The 26,711-nt window shown below is 39.7% G+C and overlaps 1 pseudogene; it reads right to left on the reverse strand.

Moving 5' to 3' along the window:
• Window positions 1-15,619: 15,619 nt before the first annotated feature.
• LOC149154471 (uncharacterized) lies at window positions 15,620-16,012 on the reverse strand (annotated as a pseudogene).
• Between the last annotated feature and the right edge of the window lie 10,699 nt (window positions 16,013-26,711).

The following is a 26,711-nucleotide window of genomic DNA, read 5'->3' on the forward strand; positions in this document are numbered from 1 at the left end:
CGCTTTGCTAAAAGTGTGTATACATGCTGGTTGGGTTCATCAGAGTAGTGTATACATAATGAAATATGATATCTGAATTTGCAGATGGTTCTGATGGTTGTTACAGAGTTCTGGGTCTTGCTTTGTGTTCTGGTGACTGTGGTTGATGACAGGGTTTCAATGATTCAGTTGTTGGGTGATTCAGAAATTGATGATGTAGATGTGGTTGATGGTTGTATTGCAGCGGTGATTGATTTTGTGTTTTGATGTTATTGATGGATCCAGTATGAAAATTTATGAAACGTGGTCCCTGGAAGAAAAGAGAGGGTTGTAGCCTTCTGTAGGTCAGCGCCTATGTACTAGTAAATATATCGGTTAGTACAAGAGCCAGGGGTTGGAGCTCCCTTCCAATAGAAGCTGGAGAACAAGTGAAGGTAGTAGCCTTCTACAGGTGGATGCCTGCGTGCTGGTATGAGTCTACGCTAGTACAAGATTGTAAACAGGTTTTACTTATATTAAAGGAAACAGCAGTAGGTGGTTTTTGTCCCGCATTGGGTTTCCACCTTATATCATGGTGTTCATGTGTGTTTCTTATGTGTGATGATCTATTCTATTTTTACTGCACTTGGTTATTATTTATATGGTTAATGAAGTTCTGATGCACTGGTCAAAGATCAACATATAATGGATTAACTAAATCATAAGTTTACTGGATATACACTAGTTGCATTAAACACAGTTGTGTGTACATGCGGGTTCCCGTAATTGAAGTAGCGTATATGAATCTAATTATGGAAATGAAAAATTTATATTGATTTGCTAATACTGATTCACCCCCCCGCCTCTCAATATTATTTCCAACAATTGGTATCAGAGCAGGTCCTTTGGTAGAAGCTTGATCGCTTAAAGGAGATCCGTAGAACATTGGGAAAGAAAGTGCGTCAAAAGAAGAAGACAGCTCAAAGGAACAAGGATAGCTTGCCATTAGGTGGAAGAAAGTATTCAGATTCTGAATCACCTCAGATTGAAGATGAACAAGCAAATGAAGCATCAAATAAAATCATAGATCAACAAGATCTATTTAACAAAAGGGAGAGTGCCCTCAAAGAAGAAGTTATCAGCTTAAAAGCTCAGCTGGAGTGTGCCTTCAGAGTACGTCAAATGCTGCAGGAGTAGAATGAAGAACAAGAAAATGAGATTCTCAAGCTAAGGCAACCAGTGCAAGAAAGAAGAAAGTTTGAAGAAGTCTTGAAGAAGCAATATCTGGAAAAGGAAGAACAACATTAGGTTGAGGTAAATATCTTGAAAGGTGAATCTAACTCACAAGGTGAGAAAAGGAACTCTAATGCGAAATCAAAAATTCTCAACAAATAGATTAGAGGTCAACGCCATCAACAACCAAGGAAAGAAATTCTTCAAAGAAAATATTTTGCTCCTAACTGTGGAAGTAATAGACGATTATTTCCTCCAATGAATAATGTTGAATGTTATGTATGTCATAATCTTGGAAATGTTGCAGCCAGATGCAGAAGTAGAATGGTTCAAGACCGTCACACAGAAAGATCATCACGTTCCAGGTACTTTAAGGGATATTGTTTTGCTTGCAATATGTTTGGTCACAAAGCCATTGACTGTTATAGGAGGAATATGAAACATGTAAGATGTTATGCATGTAACAAACTTGGACATATAGTGAAGGAATGCAGCAGAAGATTTTGGGCACCATACCAAAAGGAGAAAACATCATCACGGTTGAAGATATGGAAGAAGAAGGAAGTACAGCCAGAAAGATGTCGCATAGTAGAATATATAGACATGACAGACTCAGAGGAAGCTGAAAGTGTGGAACATTAGTGTTCTAAATCTCATACACAGGTTTCATCAAGAGAAGTCGCGTATATACATGAGTTAGACGCTGCACAGTCGCGTATATAATGTTCTGAAGAAAAGCAGCAGTACAGAAGTCTGATATGGTTCAATCACTTATCTACTATGTTTGATGATGGCATGGCACAGGTTCAGGGGGAGCATATACTTCAAATAATGCATTGTTGGCATTATAGTTAGAAGTCTTTGGTGATGATGCTTATGTCGCTAAATGATACATCTTGCCACTTATTGTTGGTTACAGGTCTGGATGTTGATGACAGATGCTTATGGTGCAGATCATATATGGTGTATGATAGTTGTTGATGACTATCATGGTCTTGATTAGATTGTTGATCTTTGATTTGTAACCCCACTATGCATGGGATGGATGATGTAATGTTTCTTAGTCATGTATAAACATATGGTGTATCCCCACTTGGTTGGGAGATTGATGTATGTGTGAGTCTTTGGTGATAGGAAGGTCATTGGTGATGTATGTATAGAGTCATGTTATGCTTTTGCAGACCTTGCATGTGCTCAGGGGGAGCATGGATGGATTGGTACATCTTGGCATGTACAAAGGGGGAGCTCAATCAGAGATTTCAACAAGTACTTAGGGGGAGTATGGACAGCAGAATGTATATCAAGGAAGAGAATATCTTGGTCCTCCCTTTGCCCTAGATGTCAAAGGGGGAGAGTGACTTGGTGTGGTTGTTGCCATCAACTCCAAAGGGGGAGATTGTTGGAATTATGATACAGGTGTTGTCCTTGATGGCAACTCCTCAAATGATAGATCATAGTGCAGCAGGTCAAGAGCAAAGAATTAATGATTAGAGAGAGGTATACGCTAGTTCATCTTGACAAAGGTGCGTATACACACGGGTTAGCAGAACAAAAGGCGCGTATGTCATACACACGTAGTTTCACAGAAGGGAAAGCGCATACATGTTGGAAAACTAAGTTTTGGTCCGTGGTATTTGGTCCATGGTATTTTGGTATTGGTCTATGGTATTTGGTCCGAGGTACTGACCCCAAGTATTCGGTCCAAGGTATTGGTCCTACGTGGTTTTTTGACCATGGTATTGAGAGATGTCTAAACCTATATAAGGAGAAGAAGATCATTAGGCCAAAGTACAAGTGTGCAAGGATTGAATATCTGATGAAGTGTGAGATCCAGTGTGCTGGTAATGGGTTTGCGATGCTTTGCTTGATCTGAACCAAGGATGCACCCATGTGGATGATGATGAACTATGGATCAGGATCTTAAGGCTTGGAATGTCTTATCATTATATGGTTTGATCATGGATAGACTAGATCTGAATTATTGACAAATTTTTATTTTGTAAATGTTATGATCTGGGTATGATTGATGTCTGGAATAGCTGCAAAGTTATAAGTTAGTATTTGCAAATCTGTACGCGGGTTCGCTTTGGTAAAAGCGTGTATACACGCTGGTTGGGTTCATCAGAGTAGTGTATACATAATGAAATATGATATTTAAATTTGCAGCTGGTCCCGATGGTTGTTACAGAGTTCTGGGTCTTGCTTTGTGTTCTGGTGACTGTGGTTGATGATAGGGTTTTAATGATTTAGCTGTTGGGTGATTTAGAGATTGATGATGTAGATGTGGTTGATGGTTGTATTGCAATGGTGATTGATTTTGTGCTTTGATGTTATTGATGGATCTAGTATGAAAATTTATGAAACGTGGTCCCTGGAAGAAAAGAGAGGGTTTTAGCCTTCTGTAGGTCGGCGCCTATGTACTAGTAAATATATCGGCTAGTACAAGAGCCAGGGGGTTGGAGCTCCCTTCCAGTAGAAGATGGAGAAAGAGTGAAGGTAGTAGCCTTCTACAGGTGGGTGCTTGTGTGCTGGTATGATTCTGCGCCAGTACAAGATTGTAAACAAGTTTTACTTATATTAAAGAAAACAGTAGCAGGTGGTTTTTGTCCCACATTGGGTTTCCACCTTATATCATGGTGTTCATGTGTGTTTATTATGTGTGATGATCTATTCTATTTTTACTGCACCTGGTTACTGTTTATATGGTTAATGAAGTTCTAATGCACTAGTTAAAGATCAACATATAATGGATTAACTAAATCATAAGTTTACTGGATATACGCTAGTTGCATTAAACACAGTTGCGTGTACATGCGGGTTCCCTTAATTGAAGTAGCGTATATGAATCTAATTATGGAAATGAAAAGTCTATATTGATTTGCTAATACTGATTCACCCTCCCCCCCCAGTATTATTTCCAACAAAATAAGCATTTGAATTTAAAGGGAAAAATTTGAGCAACTCAAAATGAGGAAAGATGAAGATATTGTTGCATACTTTCAGCATGTTGATGAAACAAAAAATACATTGGAAGGTTTGGGAGAACCTATTGAAACGAAAATTGTTGTCCGAAAGATCCTCAGAACCTTGCCAGCAAGATTTAACCCTAAGGTATCTGTCTTGGAAGATAGATCGAATCTAACCAATCTCAGCATAGATGAATTGCATGGAATTCTTATGGCATATGAAATGAGGATTGAAGAAGAGGATGGCACATCTCACTTAGAAACATCATTTGCAGCATCCAAGAAGAATAGTAAGGAAAAGAAGACTCCAAAAGCAAAAACTTGCAATTGTAAGGATGAGGAAAAGGAAGAAGATGAAGAAGGATTCTCAGATAAAAAGTTTGCCTAATTCACACAGGTACGGGAAAAGTCAAAGGTAAACTTCAATTAATATGTTTTTATTGTGGTGAGGTTGGGAATTTTGCAACCAAATGTCCTCACAAAAATGAGGTTGTGATGAAAAGAAATAAAATTCCTAGGAAGTTCAACAAGAAAGGCAAGAAGAAATGGTTTAAGAAAAGGTTCTTCTCCAAAGAAGATAGCTCCTCATCCGAAGAAGACAGTGATAATGAAGAAGAATTCAATGGAAGATTATAGTTTATGGCCAATCGCAATAAGCAAGAGGCACTTGACGAAGAAGGAGACGAAGAAGAAGAAATGAATAAGGTTGAATTTCAAAACGAAGTAATCAAGTTTATCAAAGAGCTCAAGGCCGAGAAGAAGAACGACAACACTCTTGAAGATGAATTAAAGACAGAAAGGGAATAGGTCCTAAATCTTAAAATCAAGGTTGAAGAATACAAACAAATTGAAGAATTTCTTAGGAAAGAATTAAATGAAAGCAACAAGGAAAGAGAAGCAATGGAAGCTGAAATTGTTTCTTTACGAAAGGAAGTAAAAAATGGAAAAAATCTTCAAAATTATGCCAACAACTCAAAGACTTTGGATGAACTCATCAAAAACCAGCGATCATGCAATGACAAGAGTGGTCTTGGTTACAAAGAAAAATTCGAAAAGGAGTCAAATTCTTCTAAGACAACTAAAGATGACAGATATGAAAAATCTACCAAGCAGGTATATCTCCAATTAGATCAAGAGATCAAGATTCGCAGGAAGAACCTTGGAAGACAATTCCTCTAAGAAGATTTCCTCCCAGGTATCAACCTATCTTTTATGGTCATTGTTAAAGTTTGGACATAGAGCTACAGAATGTCGCATGTATGTTTGGAATGAATATAATTACAGGAGATCTCTCATAAATGGATATTCCATAGCTCAGCAGAATATAAACAAATATGATCATTTGAGAGATGATGTCGAATGTTACAAATGTAACAATTTTGGACACCTTGTCAAAGATTGCAAACTTGGAAGCTCTTCAAAGGAATTCTCGCAAAATCAGAATGAACAAGTATGGAAAAGGAAGATTGAAAGGTGTGCTCTCACTCTCAAGGCTCAAAGCAACAGAAATGTATGGTATGTTGACAGTGGTTTCTCCACGCATATGACTCGAGATAGAAATAAGTTTATATCCTTGAAATAAAATAAGGATGGAACAATGACTTTTGGAAATGACGGGTCTTCAAACATCATAGGAGCAGGTATGATCACTCTTGGAAGCAAGGATGCATTAGCAAATGATGTGTTGTTGGTTGAAAATATGAATCACAATTTTCTCAGTGTTGGACAGATGTACGATCAAGGACACATGATGTTATTCAACTTGAAGAAATGTGAAATCAGGAAAGGTAAGTTTGGTAAAATTGTGGCTTTAGCAAGCAGAGCTCCAAATGACATATATATATATATATGTGTGTGTGTGTATATATATATGTGTATATATATATGTATGTATATATATATATATATATATATATATATATGTATATATATATATATATATATGTATATATATGTATATATATATATGTATATATATATATGTATATATATATATATATATATATATATATATATATATATATATAACTATAAAAGTTATATTAATTATTTAAAACCGGTTGGGTTGAAACCAAAACAACCATCATTACAATATTCACAATTCCTTTTTAGTTTTTGCTCTCCTTTTCCTTACTTAGGTGTAGATTTACTCTAGATTACAGGATCGGGTTCCATGTAGGTTCTTCATCATTCTTGCTTAAGGTTCCTTGTGGCAGAAGGCATGCCAGGTTTGCTTTTGCGTTTGCTTCCTTATTTGAGCCATGTAGAATATGGAAAAGGAGATAGGAAGAGAAGTCTTGGAGCACGTATCTCAGCCTTTGAAATGTCTTGTTGAGCATTGGATTTCTGAAGTGGTCCTCCGAATTTAATATCTTTATCAAAATTTATGAGTCCCCGAAGACTTGTATTTCCTTAATTCCTTTTTCACGTGCTATCTAATAGGCTTTTAGCAGCCCAAGGATTTCTACCTGGTTTTTGGTTCTCTGTCTAAGTCCCCAACTGAAGCTATCTTCACGAATACCCTCCGGGGAGTAGATCACTCTGCCTGCTCTTTCTGTCCTTGGATTGCCTTTGGAGGCACCATCAAAAGAGATTGTTGTTTTACCCTGTTTCCTCAACCAAGCTTGAAAATTTGCGTCCGCTTCTCATAGTCTCCATACAAGAGTTTTACTGGGGCAAGTGATTTTGTTTATCCTGTCTAGAAATATATAGGTTCCCATCCATTTTTTTTCTTCCGGGAGAAGCATGTTATTGTTTTTAAGGGGATGATTGGCCATAGCCTCGAGGAGTAATGTTTTTGCTTTTGCTGCCAACTTCAAAGGGGAGTTCGAAATGTTGTTGAAGATCTGGTCGTTTCTGGTGAGCCATATTTTCCAGCAGACGTATTTAGGTACTTCTTTCTAGATTTTGTTCCATGTTGTCTTTCTTTGGGTCATGTGAGGATAACGCATTCTCCAGGTGCTAAAAAGGTTATCTACTTTGACTTGCAATGGGGCAAAGACATTGTGGCCTTGAAGGATGTAGTACCAAACTTCTTGAGCAAAAGAGAAATCCACAAACACATGCTCCATGGTTTCTTGGGCTTTGCAGCAGAGAGAACACCGATGTGGCCCGTGAATACCTCTTTTACTCAGATTGTCACCAGTTAGCACTTTTCCATGAATTAAAACCCAGGTGAAGAAATTTATTTTGGGGAGACCGAGAGGGTCCCAGATTTTTTTCCTAATGCAGTATGGCTCGAATCTTGTTGTGGTTGAAGAGAGGCAAATCCATGCCTTGTGTTTTAGATTCCAGTCTTTCCACATCCCCATTTGTTTGTCAAATGCATGTAAGCCGATGCCAGTCCTGTTAACGCTTCTTCCAGGAGGGTCTTTTGACTACACATTTGATCTGGAACTCATGGGATTTTCCATTTTCGCCATTTTCTAGAGTTGTCCCATGTCGAGATATCTGCTAGGGTGAGGAATCCTTGCTCAAAGGCAATTGTCCCATTATGTTGTCTTGCCACAGCATCGTGTTTTTTCCATTGCTAGGAATGTGATACAAGTGGTTTTGGAAGAACTCTATCCCACGGCGGCAGAGATGCCATATCGACGTCCCTTTGATGTTGTTATCTATCTGAATGTTCCTTAGCGATGAGCCTTTTAGATATTTTTCTTTATGACCTGACTGACAGGGCGTTTGTTGTTTGAGAAGAGGGTCCAAAGTATTTTTCCTCCAAGAGCCAGATTGGAAAGGCCTAGGTCTCTTATTTGCAGGCCTCCTTCAGAGATGGGGTGTTTAACTGTATCCCAATTCACTAGGTGGAATTTTCTTTGGTTTCCTCTTCCTCCTCTCCATAGAAAATCCCTGATAAGTCTGGAGATCTGTTTCATGATCTTCTTTGGAGCCAGAAGAAAGGAAGCCTGATAAATAGGCAGGGAGGAAAAAACAGATTTTATAAGGATGAGTTTGCCAGCATTGGTGAGCCATTGACCTCCCCAAGCTATAATCTTGGACTTAATTTTGTTTATTACCTCTTCCACAGCGATAATTTGTTACGGCCTAGGGTTATTGTAACCCGAGATATTTGATTTTATCCCGAGAAGCGAATCCCAAAAAGCCTAAGGAGAGGGCTATTCTCTTAATTGCTTGTTGATCCACATTCCACTTGTATATTGCACTTTTCCTTTTATTTATAAGAGCTCCTGATATGTGATGAGCCCCAAAAATGGATAATTATATGGGCTCATTCAGCCTCCTAATTCGACTTAATCCACCATTCTCATTAGTTTATTGCATATTTTTTATTATATTTATGCTAATAGAGTGAATTGGGTTAGTCATTATGCCAACAAGTCTAATGTGTGCTTTATGCAGTCTTTTTGGTCAATTTGGAGACAAAATCAAAGGTTTAAATGAGAACTTTGCAGCCAAATTCGTGGAGAGGATTTGTAGGTAGGTGTCCCCTTCATTTATGGGCCCTTACCTCGAATTCTCCACCATCAGCTCGGAGTTCAAGGGCCACCAAATCGATTGTCACAAGGGCAACCAAGCAAGGGCTAGTAAAGGTGTTGTTAACTACAAGTTTTGGCAGCCGAGTTCCTAAAGTTTAGGAGGGCTGTTGGGGTCCTCAATTTGTATAAATAAGAAGGCTTAGGGCCTCATTTCAGTTAGTCACTTTGTAGGCAGAATTTAGCTAGTTTGTAGTTCGATTTTAGTCATTCTTTTAGTCATTTTTTAGGTAGTAGATTAGCTTTGCATTTCAGCACACTTTCAAGCTTTCCCTTGTGGACAGTTTTTGATGTAACTATTATTTCTTGCTCAATAAAGATGAATCCAGCTTTGCACCAGCTCTAATCTCTCTTAGGAGGCTGTAGCTCTTGGGTTTGGGCCCAACTCAAGTGCCCAGTACCTCCTTTGTTTACCTTTATGTGTTTTTGTTGCATTCTTAGAATAAAATCTGCTATTTAGATTTAAATCTTGCTTTGTTATTTAGATTGATTTTGATGATTAAAAAGGATTTTTATGTTCAGATTGATTTGATAGGTTATTAACAGGGAAGATCTTCAGAAAAATGCCATCAAGCACCTCTGATCTCACCTCTCCCTCAGTGGGATCATGAGCTGGGACAAAGGTGACCGCGCTGCTAACAAAAACACTGTTATTGCCTCACCATGCAATCATTAGTGTTAGATTCTCATTTGCAAAAGTTGATACCAGTTGCGGTTAAGCATTCACATTCATGATTGGTCAGTTTGCATAACTATTTCACGTGATTCCATTGCAAATAAACTTCTGTTCATTTCCTTTGTTGTTACTTAGGCCATATTAGAATAAAGTAGCTAGGTCATTGGTTTTCCAAGTCTTTGTTTGTTCAGTGTGAGAAATAACTTACAGAGAACTTGTATTACCTCTCTATCTACCTTTCCTCCCTCAGATAATCTTCTCCAACCCTTAATCCATGATTCCTACCCTTCATTTTCCATACTTCTCCCACCTTGCCCTAATTTCTACATTCTTGTGCATCATCGCTTCCTCCATCCTCGAACAAATCCAATCGCTCCTTAGCCTCATGCACCAATTCCTAGACCCCTTAACATTCTTATCCAACCTCCATGTCCACTTTCCCACCGTTTTTCCTCCATCAACCCTCCAAAATCCTCTTTTCGGAACATCCTGTAGAAATTTCAGAACATCTTGTAGAACCCCTGCAGACTTCCTGTAGAAGCTCACGAAAGTGGTTTCTTGATAGCCAAACTCTGTGAAACTCTCTAGAAGGGTGCTAGGGACCCCTTAGGCCCTCTTCTAACCTTCCCAACCTCTTGCAAGCATTTCCTTTCACCAATCCACCTCTGCACAGTCAAAAACAGTTAAAGCACATGCACAATAATTCTGTCAACTTACTCAAAAATACAAAAATATGTTTCTTTTCAGATTTCACTTCAGAAGTAGCTTAGTCACATGCATTTTACCTTTCTAAGAGTCAATGGCATTCCTTTTTGTAGCTTTCATCATTTTTCTTGCACCAGTAGGGTTAGTCGGTAAAACTAGGGTTTGCTAGGGTTTGCATTTCCTTTCCGCTTTCAATTTTTTTTGCAAGTATATTAGCCTCCTTTGAGTTAGCTTTCATCCATCAGTTAAAAAGATTCTTCTAAGAGCTCATAGAAGTTGGCTTAAGCTCCTAGCGGACTTGTGCCAGCTGACCAAGTGACAGCTGCGGCAAGAGCTAGTACTTGTGCATACAGCACCGTCGCTTCCAAGTTTTTTACAAACTAACGGGTTGATAAAATTAAAGAAGGGAGTTCCAGGAGTTGCAGCATTATTGCTGCAATACTGGGGCCCACCATTCTTTTTGGCGCCGTTTCCGGGGAAGCGTCAGAGTATTGGTGATTGTTGCTTTTCTTCTATTTTCTACTACAACCTTCTGCTAAGTAGTTTATTTCATTTCCATTCTGCAATTTCATTTCCGCAAAAGTAGATAAGAAATTTCCTGCTTTCATAGATTAGCATTTCAATTCCGCAATTTCAATTCTACAAGCGTAGACTAGCATTTCATTCCTGCAATTTCATTTGAGCAAAATAGATTAGTCCTTTCATGCTTTAATTTCAATTCCGCATTTTCATTTCAGCAAGATAGTTAGTTGCAGTTCAATCTATTTTAGTTTTACAGGTAAGCAGGAAAAAAAAAAAAAAGAGCAAAAATAAACCAAAAAGATTTCATCTCATGCCTGGTAGGAGTAGAGATAAGTCAGAAAAATGTTTGCACAACACCCCCCACTGCTTCACACAACCAACCTTCTCTCTTCTTCGATGGCTGTGATTAAGAAGAACCCCTAGGTGAACAACAAGACATATTTGAAGAACCTCAAGGGAAGAAGAAGAATAAAACATTCCTCTGGAGCAAATGGCTACAAGCAGAAATGTTGGGAGCAGTACCTTATCCAAAAACGAATTTTCAAATCAGATGGAAGATTTCAAGAGCGCAACAAGGCAATTTCTTGCCATGCAACTGGATACCTTACAGATCCAAAGGAAGCAAGAGGAAGCCAAGAGGGCTTTGGAAATCTTTTTTCCCAGGTGCACTAGAAAGCATCCTAGGAATGAATGTCCATTGCACTCCATAGAAGTGTGTTTTGTCTGTGAAAAATACCATCCTACGAATCAGTGCCCTTCCTTGCCTGGACTTAAAGCTGCATATCAGAGGGCCAAAGGAGTCACTGAACCACTCTATTTCATGAACCAAAGGAGGTCACATGGACCTAGAACTTACCAGGAGGGAATGCAAGAGACATCCCAGACCTATTATAACCCCTATCAAGCCACTTCCATGCCTTCTTGGGGTCCCCCTGCTCATCCTTCCTGGTCTACACCTCCTCCTTGGTCATATCCTCCTCAATATTATGCCCAACCAGCTGCTCATTCATTTCACTCTTATGCTCAGCCACAGCCTCAGTGGAATGCACCTCATCAGGAGTGGAGGCCCCAGTACAACTCTCCTCCCACTCCTTTGCCTCCACCACCTGCTCAACCGCAACCATCGCCTCCTCCTCCACCAAGGCAGCCCCAAATGCCTACCCAACCACATCCATCTCAAATATACACCCCCACTCAACTACCCGTACCACCATTTCCAAATCCACACATTGGAGTAGCTCAACCCAATTACAATGCTGAGGCACAACATGTCCAAATGACTCCTCTTGAGCTTAATTATCTTCACCATAGCTCAGGAAGAGTATTGCAAAACAGAGATTATATTGACAACATTGAAGGACCAAAGGAAAAAGAAGATTCAAAAGAGGAGACCAAAGCATCGTGGGCTGCACTTGATGAAGAGAAGACATCAGAAGCAGAGATCAAGAAAGCTCCCTCATGGTTACCATCAAACCCTCCATGTAGTCAAGAGAAAAATCAACAAAAAGAGGAAGATGTGAAGGTCATGATAGAAGAAGATATGGAGAATGATCCAGATCAGCAAAAGGACCAAGGATATCAGAGCTATATTGAGATATGGTTCCAGACGGTCACTAAGTTATAGCAGTACTCTCTTCCTCAGCTATGTTTGATCCCTTCAAAGTCAAACCATTTGGTCTCTGAAATCCGGATACATGTCAAAGCATGCATTTCGAGCCTCCACATCATTTTGTCTCTAATATCGATGTGCACATGGCTCCATTGGAAGTATTCTTATACTTAAAAATGATTTTGTTTTTCAAGTAGGGTAGGGTAGAAAAAAAAAAAAAAATGAAAATACGAGGAAAATAAATATCTAAGGTGAAAACCTCCTCGGAGGCACCTCAGATCGGCTCATTGGTTGAAAAACTCCATGAGGCGGTCAATGGGATGGAAAGAAGAGAAAAGAAAAAGAGAATAAGATCCTTGGGTGAAAACCTCCCTTGGAGGCGCCCAGGGCAGGCAATTAGGGTGAAAACCTCCATGAGGCGCCCTAGTTGTTTTCAAAAAAAAAGAGAAAAAGAAAGAAGAAAAGAAAATGGAAAAATAAACCTAATTTCTCTTGAATAATTGCAGGTTGCAAGAAGGACATTGCAGGTCAGGAGGATCGCTCAAAACAAAGACAGAGGAAGTTATGTCCCTTCTGTTTTCTTAAAAAAAGACCCTGACAGGCTGCTGATCAGGTAGACTTCAAGTAACTATTTCAAACCTACTTTAGGCTGAGGCTTAGCCTTCCCAACCTGAGAGGGCTCTCTCAAAGGATTAATGATCCTTGATTATGATAAAGATGGATAACTCTTATGAAACAAATGTAAAAATATGAGTGGTGGAAACACAATTAGAAACTATCCATTAGGCTTATGGAGTCAACATCATTTCAGTATAACAATGTTATCAACCTTACATAAAAGTCAGGGCATTCAAGATTCAACACATTTAGAACATACCAGAAACATATAGGACCACACAGTCTATGAATGTATACAGGAAATTAGAGCACCATGAGTGAGTTCTAAGTGATTACACATTCATACCGCTGCAATTATTGGGAAAAGAACAATACAACACATTCTAAACATCGAATCCCTCCTGAGTCCTGAGAAGCAGAGCCAATCTTGTATTACTAAAATAGAGTCTTTACATAAAGCCAAATATCATAGCTTTTTTCAATAATTTTCCAACCCTTGGTACATTTCTCTTTCTCCTATATATAGAATTCTTTTACAAAGCTGAGATTCCTCCTCCAACATGAGGGGAACTCGAATTCTACTTCTTATGACACCTATTCAAATTCTAACTACCTATTAAATGTAACAAACTGCTAACTAGACTTTTTAGAGATCTAAGGCAAATAGGAGTCTAACTCCATATCATGCTAATAATAGCCTTAATTACAATCATTCTCGTTCTTTGACAAGTGGTCTTTTTTAGTTTGGCTGTGGTAGGTGTTTGTAGCTGCCTGCTGGCCCTTAATGTCACATCTTCTCCATTGCTCCTAAAAAGTAGGAAACTTCCCCTGTTTATCTGCTTTTGGTTTTCCTCAAAGATATTCGAAACCAATGAACCATGCCCTTCTTCTTTGATTATACAAAAATATATTAGAATGCCACGTCCTTGATGTGCTGTCAACCTTTTCCATGTGTGAAGACAAGATCTCCTCCAAGCTGTCTGACATATCATGAACTATAGTAACTCTGATTACTTTATAACAAAAAGTTTAGAGTTCGAATAAAGGTTTCTTCCATATATTTCTTCCTTTTTTGAATGTTGACACCTGTTACTTGATCCTTTGAAGAGATTCCTTTTTCAAAAATTTCCCCTCGATCCCTCAAAATTTGCTTACTGAGTTTTAATTTTGTATCTACAGCAGTTTCATAGCGCGCTATGAAACTGCTGTGCATTAGGCATCATCTTCAGCAGTTTCATAGTGCGCTACGAAACTGCTGTGTAATCACAAAAACACAGTTTAAATGCCAAAATTCGACTGTCTTGAGCCTCTTTGTATTGAAATGTCCTTTTCAACTTCCCTGAAGCTATTCAAAACTGAATGGAGATGCATCATTCTTCAAAAAACTTGCACAATAGAAGGCTGCTCACCAGATGCTATTGGATTGCGACGGAATTTCACAATTCTTCTAGATGCAAGGACCTCTTTGAGTTCCTTAACGGTACTTGTTGGTTTATAGAATGCTCTATAACAAGATGAGCTCCTCTATGATCCTGTATACTATCCACAGAGGGAGGCACTCCCATTTCTTTTGTTTGCCTAGTAAGTTCTAATGCTTGTAAAGGTTCAGTAAATAATCTTACAACTCCAAGTTGTTCTAAAATGGTAGGCCTCTTTGTATATGTTCCCTCAAATAGATTATAGGTCTCAAGTTTCTGATAAGTTCCATGTGAACAATCCATGCCTAGGCCCAAACCAGCATTAATGTCTTCCGTAAAACCCATCATGTTGTAGCTTTCTCCAAGTTGTGCATTACTACTTTCCAACAACTGAGGAATCTGTTCATCTTTAATTCCAGTTTCTGGTATTTTTGGTGACAAAACAAATTTTCTGGTGACGTTACTATGCTCTAACATTATTTTTTGTAGCAATCCATCAGTCCTATCCTGTTTTTCGTGGAAGTTAGGAGGAACAGCTGGTTGTTGCACTACAGATTCTGAGGGACTGTTTGTTACTGTGTAGCCTTGCAGTCCCGAAGAATTCAGTTCAATTTCATTCCCGTGTTGACCACTTCCACTCTTTCGACCATTCATCCCTTGGAAATCTTTGAATATCACTTCATCTTGCAATGTGCTTGGTCCTGTATACAAAGGGACTGGCCTTGCTGAACCATCAGAATGTAAAACCTTTTCATATACAGGTTGAACTGGTTTCACCCTTTGATCAAGTAACGATGTATCAGAATATGCATGACTCAATGCATGTTGGTGAGATACGTGGTCGTGAGATATCGCCTGCTGACATCCATATTGTTGCTCAATGGAGAATATCTGAGGAGGAATAAATTTTTCAGAGGTTAACTCACGGTAACTAGCTGGAGTTGTGGTAGGATAAAAAAAACTTCCACCTTGATCATTATAGCTGTACACAGCCATTCCATATTGTTGTTGTTTGTGGTTTGGGTTCAATTAGAAGAGTTCCATTGAAGTCTATACTCTTCTTCCAATTGACTGCTGCTTGTAGAAACCTAGCCATATGGTCAAGTTCCTTCTTCATATCAGTATTCAGCAAAGTTTGATAGCCCTCTCTTCCTTGATCACCTTGACATGTTTGTATAAACTCGATTGTGGATAATTGTATATGCCTTGGAAAACCAAGAAAATTGGTGAGAAATAACATATTTCAAAAGGCACTCATAGTTTGATTACGAGTATGACAGTGGCCATGAAATTTAGCACAGAATACCGAACCTCACACTTTTACAGTGCACAATGAACATGGTGACATGGTTACATTGAATTTAATGAGAAAAAAGCCGCTTTTCACTGTTATTTCTCAAACCGTAAACCCTGATAACACCTCAGTCCTTGTTCTTAAGCCTCTGGAGTTGCTCGTCCATCCGCTGAAGCTGAAGGCGCAAAATTGTAACATGGTACAGAAGCCAATAGAGAACCAGAGACATGACTATAAACAGAGCATTCCTCTCGCTTTTCATCACTGATTTCTGGTGTCGAAGATGTTCTGTGGGACTGCAAAGGGAGCCATCACAAACAGAGCGTACCTCGAATTTCCAGTAGATATCCATCAACAGAAAGAGGCAGAAGGGCACCACAGTCAACAATGGCTTCAACGCGCTCCGAGCCACCACATTGAGGCCCTTTCCCAGGCGGTCCAATCCAGGCATTGTTAACATTAATAATATTATGGTCTATGTTGCTGCAGCGTACCCTAAAACAATCCATTCCAGTGCCATATATCAATAAAGAGATTGATTTCAGCAAATCACCAACTACAATAAAATCTCCACGAGATTGAACATATAGTGCAAGAATATGAGCATGATGGCCACATTCAGACTACAACTCTCTTGAACCATCATCACGGAGCTCCCATTTGTATAACTGAATCTTTTGATTGATTCCAGCAAGTAACTTTCCATTAAATGCATTCAGATCGTAAACATAACCCTTTGTCTCCTTCTCAGTAACAAGTTGCTGTTTACCATTTTCAACTAAAAATACTAAAATTCGGCCCTTGTTAGGTTCGTTCTCCTCGGGCAATACATATGTTGTCCCAACACAATAATAAGCATTGTTGTCATTTGTAAATGAACAACTGTAAACATGTGCCAGTACCAAGACACTTAACGACCTAATGATGAGGATAAGCGGTTGGATATGATAGACGAAGTGTATAAGCTGACAACAATTGATGTAAACACAGCAGATTTTGTTAAATATGACATCTGGGTGAAATTTGCTATGGATCATAACGAATATCCAATTTCGTAGCGCAGCCAATTCAAAATCTGGGTTTTGAGCTACGAAATTACCTAGACAGGGTTTCTGTGCATAAGAACTTTGAAATGAGTTTCGACATATGATATTCATGTGAGATATGAGACCAATGATAGACTAAGACAGAGAATTGACCCCTTTTGACATACCAACAAGATTCTTAACAAGACTCCTATTCAAACTATTTAGACTCTAAAACCAGATGAAAAGACTAGACCCAAAATTGACACCAACCCTTTGACAAACAATTGAACTGATGTGAACAATTTAGAAATTTTTTCTTGAGTGATAACACCTTCTACAGGAAGTTCTGTGTCTTCTACAGGAAGCCTACAAACGAGCCAAAATCGATCTTCGAAGAGGACCGGAAGGCTAGGAATATGTCCATGAGGCCTGCAAGCATCCATGTTTCCATCCCTCACCCTTCCCCATCATTTTTTCCATCTCATTGTGCTTCTTTCCTAAAAACTGCATGTTCTACATGAAGTTCCTGTAGAAATTATAGGATTTCTACAGGAAGCTAGAAATGGATTTCAAAAAGGTAGTTTGGCGAACATGATAGCTTCCTCAAGGGTTTAGAAGTCCTCCTGCAATCTTCAAACTCCTCCTCCATCATCTCCATGCCTGCATCACAGCCCAAGCTCATTTTTTTTTACCATGCAAAAACTTGCAGAATGCTTTGAAGAAAAAATACATAGAACAGAATTTGTTTTTTCCCTAGCTTGAAAACCATGCATCCATTTGTAAAAATGTTACAGGGGGAGTTGTATAGGGACGATGGCAACATGCCCGAGAAATTTTAGCCAACTCCGGTGCACGATTTCCAAGAAATCAGCCTCCATCACCTTTAGCCATTTTTGCATTTTCTCCATATTTGTGCATCTGTTTCAAAACCTATTTCATGGGGAGATGCACATGGGTGATAGTAGCCTACCCAAGAAGTTTCAACCAATTCCGATGCATGGTTTCCAAGAAATTGATCTCTGTAATCTTCAGCCATTTTCCATTTTTCTCGAAATATGTGCATCCATTGATCGCAATTTTGCTATGGGAGGTGCATAATGATGATAGGAACATGCTCAGAGAGTTTCAGATCGATCTGGTCTATCGTTTAGGAGCAATGGAGAAAACAAGTTTCTACCTTGTAAAAATTCAACATCAGCAGCTTGAGGGTGCAGATCTGAACGTGGAAACAAATTCTTGCAACTTAGATCCAGCCAGAGGATACCTACACAACAAAAAATAGCCATGAATCAGCCACCAAGCCATCATGCAACCACAGAAACAAATTCATGCAGCAGCAAAAAGGACCCAGCAGCACGTCGACTTACAGGTATGCGTCTAAACCAGTTCCTCTATTTGCATCAATATGATTCGAAAGTGCTTAAATGAATGGAATGGTGGGATTAAGACAAGAATCTAGCAAAGTTAACCAGACAGTGCCTTCTCTAGCGCTCAGCTAGAAATCATGCAGTATACGTGGACAGTCGACTCACGTGAAAATTAAAAAAACAGGGAGTGTTGGCCGTTTGAACTCCAGTGCAACTGATCAAGAAGAGAACATGCAGTTCATGATAGCACTGCAGTCTGCATGTGGCCACGTACCCCTGGCCACTTCACTCCCTCACCACGAATCACGCCGTAATTAAAAAAATGCTCGGCTGACTCTCACCACCCGCTGATTCATTTGCACCTGCAACGTTCTTAGCCGAAGTACGCGTCCTCTGCTCCCACAATCTGTTAACCTATCATCCTCCACCAAGCTTTTCGGCCTGTTTCAAAGTTCTCCCGCGTACCGAGCTCGTTCAGAGGCGCAGGGACATCCTACAGAAGCCAGCAAGAAATTCTACAGGAAGTACGGCATAGCCTTCCGAAACAGAGAAGCCTGGTTTTTCTTCGACAAATTTGGAGTCCCGAGAAAGGTAGGATCGAAAACACTCTTCCATGCATGATATACTCCAAAAAGGTGATGAATTGAGCTGTTTTGAATTGGAGGGTTAGAGACAAGTCTGCCGTGAGTCAAAAACAGCAGTTTTCCTGTGTTGCATGGAATTTCTCGGTCGGTTCTGCGTCAATATTCTCCTCCACAGTTCCTGTTAAAACATTTTTTCTCTTGTAGAAAAGATAAAGCACTGTGAGGGCTAGCCTGTACATAAAAAAAAATAATAATAATAATAATAATATTAATTTTGAAGTTGCACGTTTGTATGTATGTTGGGAGTAAAAATTGAAGTGTTGTACCCTGTCTGTGGAAACCTAAGTCTTCCTGTTATACACGGACGACCGAGTATTTGGGCAGCAAAAGTCTTGAAACCAGGGAATTATTGTTCATTGATATCAAACAGACGAGGAATTCTTCCTTGAGTCCAGGGGGAAACCATAAACAACATTTCCTTTTCTAACCAAAGCATAAGAAAAAGGGAGCACTCTCACCATGCCAGGGGGATTCATAATTCAGCATTATCCATGGTTATCATTTCAGGTTGCTGTGTGAACTTAGACATGGAATTGATTCACCTCTAGAAAAGAAGTTAAGCATTCCCTATTTTCTTCTGCAGTCATTAAGTGAATGTGCCACAAAAATGAATGAAGGGATTCTAGACCAGTTGGCCCATCATGGGCTCATCAAATTATTAGTAGAAGACGCCCTGCACACCTGCACTATCCCCATATCATGGGAAATCTCCTGAAACATGTCTCGGGATGACAATATCAAAGTTTTGGCCAAAAATATCACCCCATCCAGCAGTGAGGAAGAAAGAACACATTGAAAAAGGTGAGAAAACCAATGATGAAGAAACGCAAGACACTCAGGCACAGCAAGAACAGAGAGGACTGAAAAAGTCCAAACAAAGGAGGGCACAACCAAGGCAACCAAACAGGAATTAAAAGGAAAGCCACATCCAGCCAAACAGGCCGAAACAGTTTCTACAGGAAGTCCGAAAACAGTTTCTACAGGAAGCCTGAAAACAGTCGACACAGGACTTTCTACAGGAAGTATGGAAACAGAGCAACAAAAGGAGAAATCACCTGAGATTTTGGCCAGGGAGGCAGCAGCTGTGCTGGCTACCTTAAGCACATCTCCACAACAAAAAGGGAAGCGAAAAAGGGAGCCTTCCATGTACTTTAAGGCAAGAAGGAGCATGCGGATAAAAGCTGGCAGACCCCAGCCACAGTCAAAAGAGCCAATTGCTATTGAGGACGCCACAACTAAACAAAAGGAGGAGTCTCATTCAAAGATAACCATCACCTATGAATGAGGAAGCCAAAAACCTTCACTTGGAGAAAGAGAATTCAGATGATGGACTCAAAGACAGCTCTACAGAAAGCTGAGAATTCTCTACAGGAAACTCAGGCTAAGCTAAGAGAGACAGAGAAATTGAAGGAAAAGGTGGCCAAACAATCACAGGAAGAAGGAAAGACAAGGAAACCTCTGATGAACAGCAAAGAGAGGACAAGTTGCAAGTTGAGGTTGAGGCGCTAACAAAACTGCTACAAGAAAAGGAGCACAAGCAGTGGGAAGAAGTAGAGAGAAAAGCATGGTTTCATGACCGAGAAGAGAACATCACTTCATAAGCTTGGCATGATAGGGAGGCCACTAGGGCCATCAAAGATGAAGAGATATATTAGTTGCTCAGAGGATGAGTAACACTTTCAGTAGGGGGGTGATGATGAGCCCCAAAAATGGATAATTATATGGGCTCATTCAGCCTCCTAATTCGAATTAATCCACCATTCTCATTAGTTTATTGTATGTTTTTTATTATATTTATGCTAATAGAGTGAATTGGGTTAGTCATTACGCCAACAAGTCTAATGTGTGCTTTATGCAGTCTTTTTGGTCAATTTGGAGACAAAATCAAAGGTTTAAATGAGCACTTGGCAGCCAAATTCGTGGAGAGGATTTGTAGGTAGGTGTCCCCTTCATTTATGGGCCCTTATCTTGAATTCTCCACCATCAGCTCGGAGTTAAAGGGCCACCAAATCGATTGTCACAAGTGCAGCCGAGAAAGGGCTAGTAAAGGTGTTGTTAACTACAAGTTTTGGCAGCCGAGTTCCTAAAGTTTAGGAGGGCTGTTGGGGTCCTCAATTTGTATAAATAAGAAGGCTTAGGGCCTCATTTCAGTTAGTCACTTTGTAGGCAGAAGTTAGCTAGTTTGTAGTTCGATTTTAGTCATTATTTTAGTCATTTTTTAGGTAGTAGATTAGCTCTGCATTTCAGCACACTTTCAAGCTTTCCCTTGTGGACAGTTTTTGATGTAACTATTATTTCTTGCTCAATAAAGATGAATCCAGCTTTGCACCAGCTCTAATCTCTCTTAGGAGGCTGTAGCTCTTGGGGTTGGGCCCAACTCAAGTGCCCAGTACCTCCTTTGTTTACCTTTATGTGTTTTTGCTGCATTCTTAGAATAAAATCTGCTATTTAGATTTAAATCTTGTTTTGTTATTTAGATTGCTTTTGATGATTAAAAAGGATTTTTATGTTCAGATTGATTTGATAGGTTATTAATAGGTAAGATCTTCAAAAAAAGGCCATCAAGCACCTCTGATCTCATCTCTCCCTCAGTGGGATCATGAGCTGGGACAAAGCTGACCTTGCTGCCAACAAAAACACTGTCATTGCCTCACCATGCAATCATTAGTGTTAGATTCTCATTTGCAGAAGTTGATACCAGTTGTTTAAGTGTTTAGATTCATGATTGCTTAGTTTGCATAACTATTTCACGTGATTCCATTGCAAATAAACTTATGTTCATTTGCTTTGCTGTTACTTAGGCCAGATTAGAATAAAGTAGCTAGGTCATTGGTTTTCCAAGTCTTTGTTTGTTCAGTTTGAGAAATAACTTGCAGAGCACCTATATTACCTCTCTATCTACCTTTCCTCCATCAGATAATCTGCTCCAACCCTTAATCCATGATTCCTACCCTTCATTTGCCATACTTTTCCCACCTTGCCCTAATTTCTACATTCTTGTGCATCATCGCTTCCTCCATCCTCGAACAAATCCAATCGCTCCTTAGCCTCGTGCACTAGGTCCTAGACCCCTTAACATCCTTATCAAACCTCCATGTCCACTTTCCACCATTTTTCCTCCATCAACCCTCCAAAATCCTCTTTTCGGAACATCCTGTAGAAATTTCAGAACATCTTGTAGAACCCCTGCAGACTTCCTGTAGAAGCTCACGAAAGCGGTTTCTTGATAGCCAAACTCTGTGAAACTCTCTAGAAGGGTGCTAGGGACCCCTTAGGCCCTCTTCTAACCTTCCCAACCTCTTGCAAGCATTTCCTTTTGCCAATCCACCTCTGCACAGTTAAAGCACATGCACAATAATTCTGCCAACTTACTCAAAAATACAAAAAGATGTTTCTTTTCAGATTTCACTTCAGAAGTAGCTTAGTCACATGCATTTTACCTTTCTAAGAGTCAATGGCATTCCTTTCTGTAGCTTTCATCATTTTTCTTGCACCAGTAGGGTTAGTCGGTAAAACTAGGGTTTGCTAGGGTTTGCATTTCCTTTCCGCTTTCAGTTTCTTTCTGCAAGTAGATTAGCCTCCTTTGAGTTAGCTTTCATCCATCAGTTAAAAAGCTTCTTCTAAGAGCTCATAGAAGTTGGCTTAAGCTCCTAGCGGACTTGTGCCAATTGACCAAGTGACAGCTGCGGCAAGAGCTAGTACTTGTGCATACAGCACCGTCGCTTCCAAGTTTGTTACGAACTACCGGGTTGATAAAATTAAAGAAGGGAATTCCAGGAGTTGCAGCATTATTGCTGCAATACTGGGGCCCACCAATATTCTTTAGAATTTTTGAATAATTCCACTGTAAACTTTGGCTATCTTGATGTAGGCTCCGCCCAAAAGAAGAGTATCATCTCCAAATAGTGCGTGATTGAGAGGCTCTAGCCCTTTCGTCAACCTGACTCCTGGAGCTGTCCCTGCTTTCTTTTTAGCTGTCAGTTTTCTACTTAAGTAGTTTGCCATCAGAATGAACAAGAAAGGGGAGAGGGGGCAACCTTGCCTTATTCCCCTCGAGGCTTGGAAATAGTTTGTTGGCCTGCCATTAACTAAAGGAGCTATCCATGGCTTTTCAGTACAAGCTTTAATCAAATTGACAAAGTTAGAACTGAAACCAAAGGAAAGGAGGACTTCGTACATGAAAGAAAGATTTACCCGGTTGAATGCGTTTGCCATCTCTAACTTTATGAGCATACCTTGCTCCTATCGAAGATAACTAGAATGTATGACTTCTTGCACCTGTATTACATTGTCCAATATATGTCTCCCTTTGACAAAGCCACCTTGGGTGGGAGAAATGAGTTTCCCAAGCAGTGGCTTGATTTTGTTTGCCAGCAATTTTGTCAGGATTTTTATGATGCATTGCAGAGTGAGATTGGCCCGGATTCACTTCTTTTGGTGTTAATGCAAGGAAGGTAGAGTGAGTATTGCCTCCCACTTTGGCTTTTTGATGAAAAGATTTAATCATCCCCAAAAGATCATTTTTTATTATTTCCCAACAGATTCTATAAAAATGAATTGAGAAGTCGTCAGGTCCTAGTGCCTTGTCTAGTTCCATGGACCATATTACTTTACAGATTTCTTCCTCGGAGAAAGGTTTCGTAAGACTAGTGTTGTCCTCCTTGCTTACCAAAGATGGAATGTGGGAGAGAAATTTAGAGATGACTTCTTCACTCCCATTCCCATCCTCTTTATATAGATTCTAGAAATGATATTCTGCTGCCTTTTTTAGTTGTTCTTAACCTTTGAGCACAGTCCCATCTAAGCAAGTGATTTTAGAGATATGATTTCGAGATAGTCGGGCTCTATATTGCCTATGGAAGAAAGAGGTATTTCGATCTCTAGCTTTAAGCCACAGGCTACGAGACTTAAGCCTCCAAGTCTCTTCTTCATGGCAGAAAGCGTGAAATGATTTGATTTGGGCAGCTTGTTCTTTTTCTAAATCTGAAGCAGAGATCTCCTTACTTTCCAAATCCATTTGCAGATCTGATAAAAATTGAACTGTCTCCTTTCTGTTGCTGGTAGGAGAATTTGAGGGTTCTTTAATCCATTTTTTCAGAGCTCTCTTGGTTATTTTTAGTTTCTACTCCCACACGAAGCTAGGAGATCCTATCACAGGTATGGACCATGCCTCCAGAACAGTTTCCATGAACCCTTCTTTCCCTGACCAAAGTGGGTTGAATCTAAAGGGGATAGGGCCCAAATTTTCTTCCTCTTCTAGCTGTAAGAGAATAGGTTTGTGATCTGAGGCCAGCTTTGGGAGAATTTTCGAGGAGATCAGTCTTTTTCCTAGCAACAAAGAGCTCTGCGCTAGGAAACGATCTAGGCGAGCAGAGATGTGTTCTTCCCCAGCTTTTTTGTTTGTCCAGGTGTAAAGACCTTTCTTTGGTTTGAAGTCAAGAAGATCCCAATGAAGTATTAGCTCCTCTACTAATGGAAGCATTTGGTCCCTGCCACTATTTCCACCTCTCTTTTCTTTTGGATCAATGACGAGGTTGAAATCTCCAGCCATTATTATATTCTGAGGGGAGTAAATGTCTAGGAAATCAGACAAGGTCTACCAGAATTATTTCTTCTCTGTAAGGTGGACTGGAACATAAAGGTTGAAGAGAGAGATTGAGAGCTTACTAGAGAGGTTCGAAGTTCGATGAATATCTAATGTTGGGTCTCAAAGGAGCTTTCTAGTTCATACTTGTCCTTCGACCACAATGTTGCTAGGCCACCAGAGGAACCTCTTGCACTAATGGCCTTTCCTGCATTTTTTCCCCATTTTAATTTGTTGATCTCAAGAAGGGTTTCCCCTTCAATATTAGTCTCTTGGAGCATGAGGATCTCGGGAGTTTCTATTTTCAGAAGATCTTTGACTGCTTCAACTTTCGAAGGGTTCCCCAAGCCTCTGCAATTCCAAGAGACTAGTTTCATTATTTAACGGGGTTGGAGTGAGTTGATCCCCCCTTAGAGGGCCTTGTTCTGGTGTTTCTCCCGATAGACATTTCAATGGTGGATTGGTTGCCTTGCATTTTTTGCCTCTCCACCTCTTCTTCCCTAGCTTCCTTATGAGATTTCCTTCCAACTCTTTTAGAGGGTCTCTTGAATGTCTCGTCTTCCGATGACCCAGAGGTTTCCGGGGGTTTTTTCCTTGTCATTTCTACATATGTAGGTGAGGAGGAGGTTCCTGCTGGGGAGTCAAGTTGGGTTACTTCTATGTTCTTCTTTTCTGCTTCGAGTGAAGGAACTTGGCATTCAATCTCCTCTATCTCTGTTTCTAGAATTTCGATTGAAGTGCTGAGGGTTTCGAATGGGTTTATTGAGGCTATTGTCTTTGGCTATTCTCCTCTTCCTTTCTTTTGAACCATTCCTGTTATCGGTACCTCTTTCCCTTTATTCCTGTTACTCTCCTTGGCCTGGACTGCTTTCTGCACCTAGATCCATTTTTCTCCTTTCGACTTCTCTAGATCTTCCTCCTCCTTTTTTTTTTGCAGTATCTTGTGAAATGCCCATATTCATGGCAATTTCTGCATTTGAATGGTAGCTTCTCGTAGTCTAACTCTTGGATATAAGACCAGTCTGCTATTGTTAACTTTATGGCTTCAGGTAACCCTATTTCCAAGTCGACTTCGATGCATATTCTTGCACATGAATATTGATCCCTTCTCTCTGCTCTGTCTATGTATTTTCCCAGGGTGTTACCAATCGTTTCTAGTGACTTCGGGTTCCAGCAGTGCAGTGGAAGATGAGGGAGGTACACACACACTGAAACTGCTGACGGCACATCTTGTGTTGGATCAAAATCTGGTGACCATGAGTTCAGATATAGACCTTGGGGTCCCATGAAATATGGTTCATTCCTAAATATGAGATTTCTGTCTTCTAATGAATCAAAAACAAAGACCAAAAATCCCTTACCAACTAGAAAACTTTTGATGCCTTCCTTTACTAGTGGTCACCAGTTCCTCTGAACCCACACCTCGACAGCCTTGGGGGAAGGTCATAGCCCTATAAATTGACCAATGAGTCCTCTTTCATCAAATTTCACACAGATCTTCAATAATCTTCAATGGGCAGGGTGACTAAGGGGATGCTGTCAAGTTTCTTTACAAACTTGCGCTGAGTTTCCCTTGCTAAGTGTTTACTACTATCGCCGATCAACTTCCTGAATGCAAGGATCTCTAGTGGAGGAGACAAAGGAGGGGCCTCGAGGCCCCCTCCCGGGGCCATGGTGATGAAGGAGTACTCAAATCACACCAGGGGCTGTTGTGCACGTGAAGTGGAGGTTTTCCCTCCAAAAAAAACCCAGCTCAAAAAAAAAAAACCAATGTCTAAGATTTTAATCTTCCCTTTACATATATATTTTGGATGAGACACCTAAAGGGTGTTTCTTGGAAAAAGAAGATGAGATTTGGTTATGGCGCAAACAAATGGGACATATAAATTTCAAAAATTTGGTCAAGATCAGCAAAAAGCAAGCAGTTAGAGAAATGTTGAAAATCTCAAAACCTACCAATACGATATGTGAATCTTGTTGGCACGGAAAACAAACAAAAGTTGAGTTCAAGACAAAGGAACATTTTGTGTCACATCCATTGGAATTAATACATATTTATCTATGTGGTCCTATGAGAACAAAAGGTTTAGACAGTGAATTATACTTTATGTTAATGATAGATGATTACACCAGAATGACAGTCGTCAGTTTCCTGAAGAAAAAGTCTGAGGCATTCGAATGTTTCAAAATATACAAGGAATTGGTCGAAAATGAAACCGATTTGAAGATCAAATGTCTAAGATCAGATAATGGCGGAGAATTCACATCCAAATCATTTCAGCAATACTGTGACGAACATGGAATAAAAAGGCAATTCTCAACAGCCAGAACACCACAACAGAATGGAGTAGCTAAAAGAAAAAACAGAACCGTACAGGAAATGGCTAGAACCATGTTAAAAGACTCAAACTTAGATGATAAATTCTGGGTTCAAGCAATTGATACTATCGTATTCATTATAAATAGAGGCCTACTCAAGAACAATTGTAACATGACTCCGTATGAACTATGGAAAGGAAGACCAGCTAACATCAAATACTTCAAAATATTTGGAAGTAAATGCTACATCAAAAGAGAAGACCAAAAATTGGGAAAG

Source organism: Pinus tabuliformis, chromosome 9 (genome assembly GCF_031772625.1).
Source record: "Pinus tabuliformis cultivar Carrire ecotype Pingquan chromosome 9, CPIR1, whole genome shotgun sequence".
NCBI lineage: Eukaryota > Viridiplantae > Streptophyta > Pinopsida > Pinales > Pinaceae > Pinus > Pinus tabuliformis.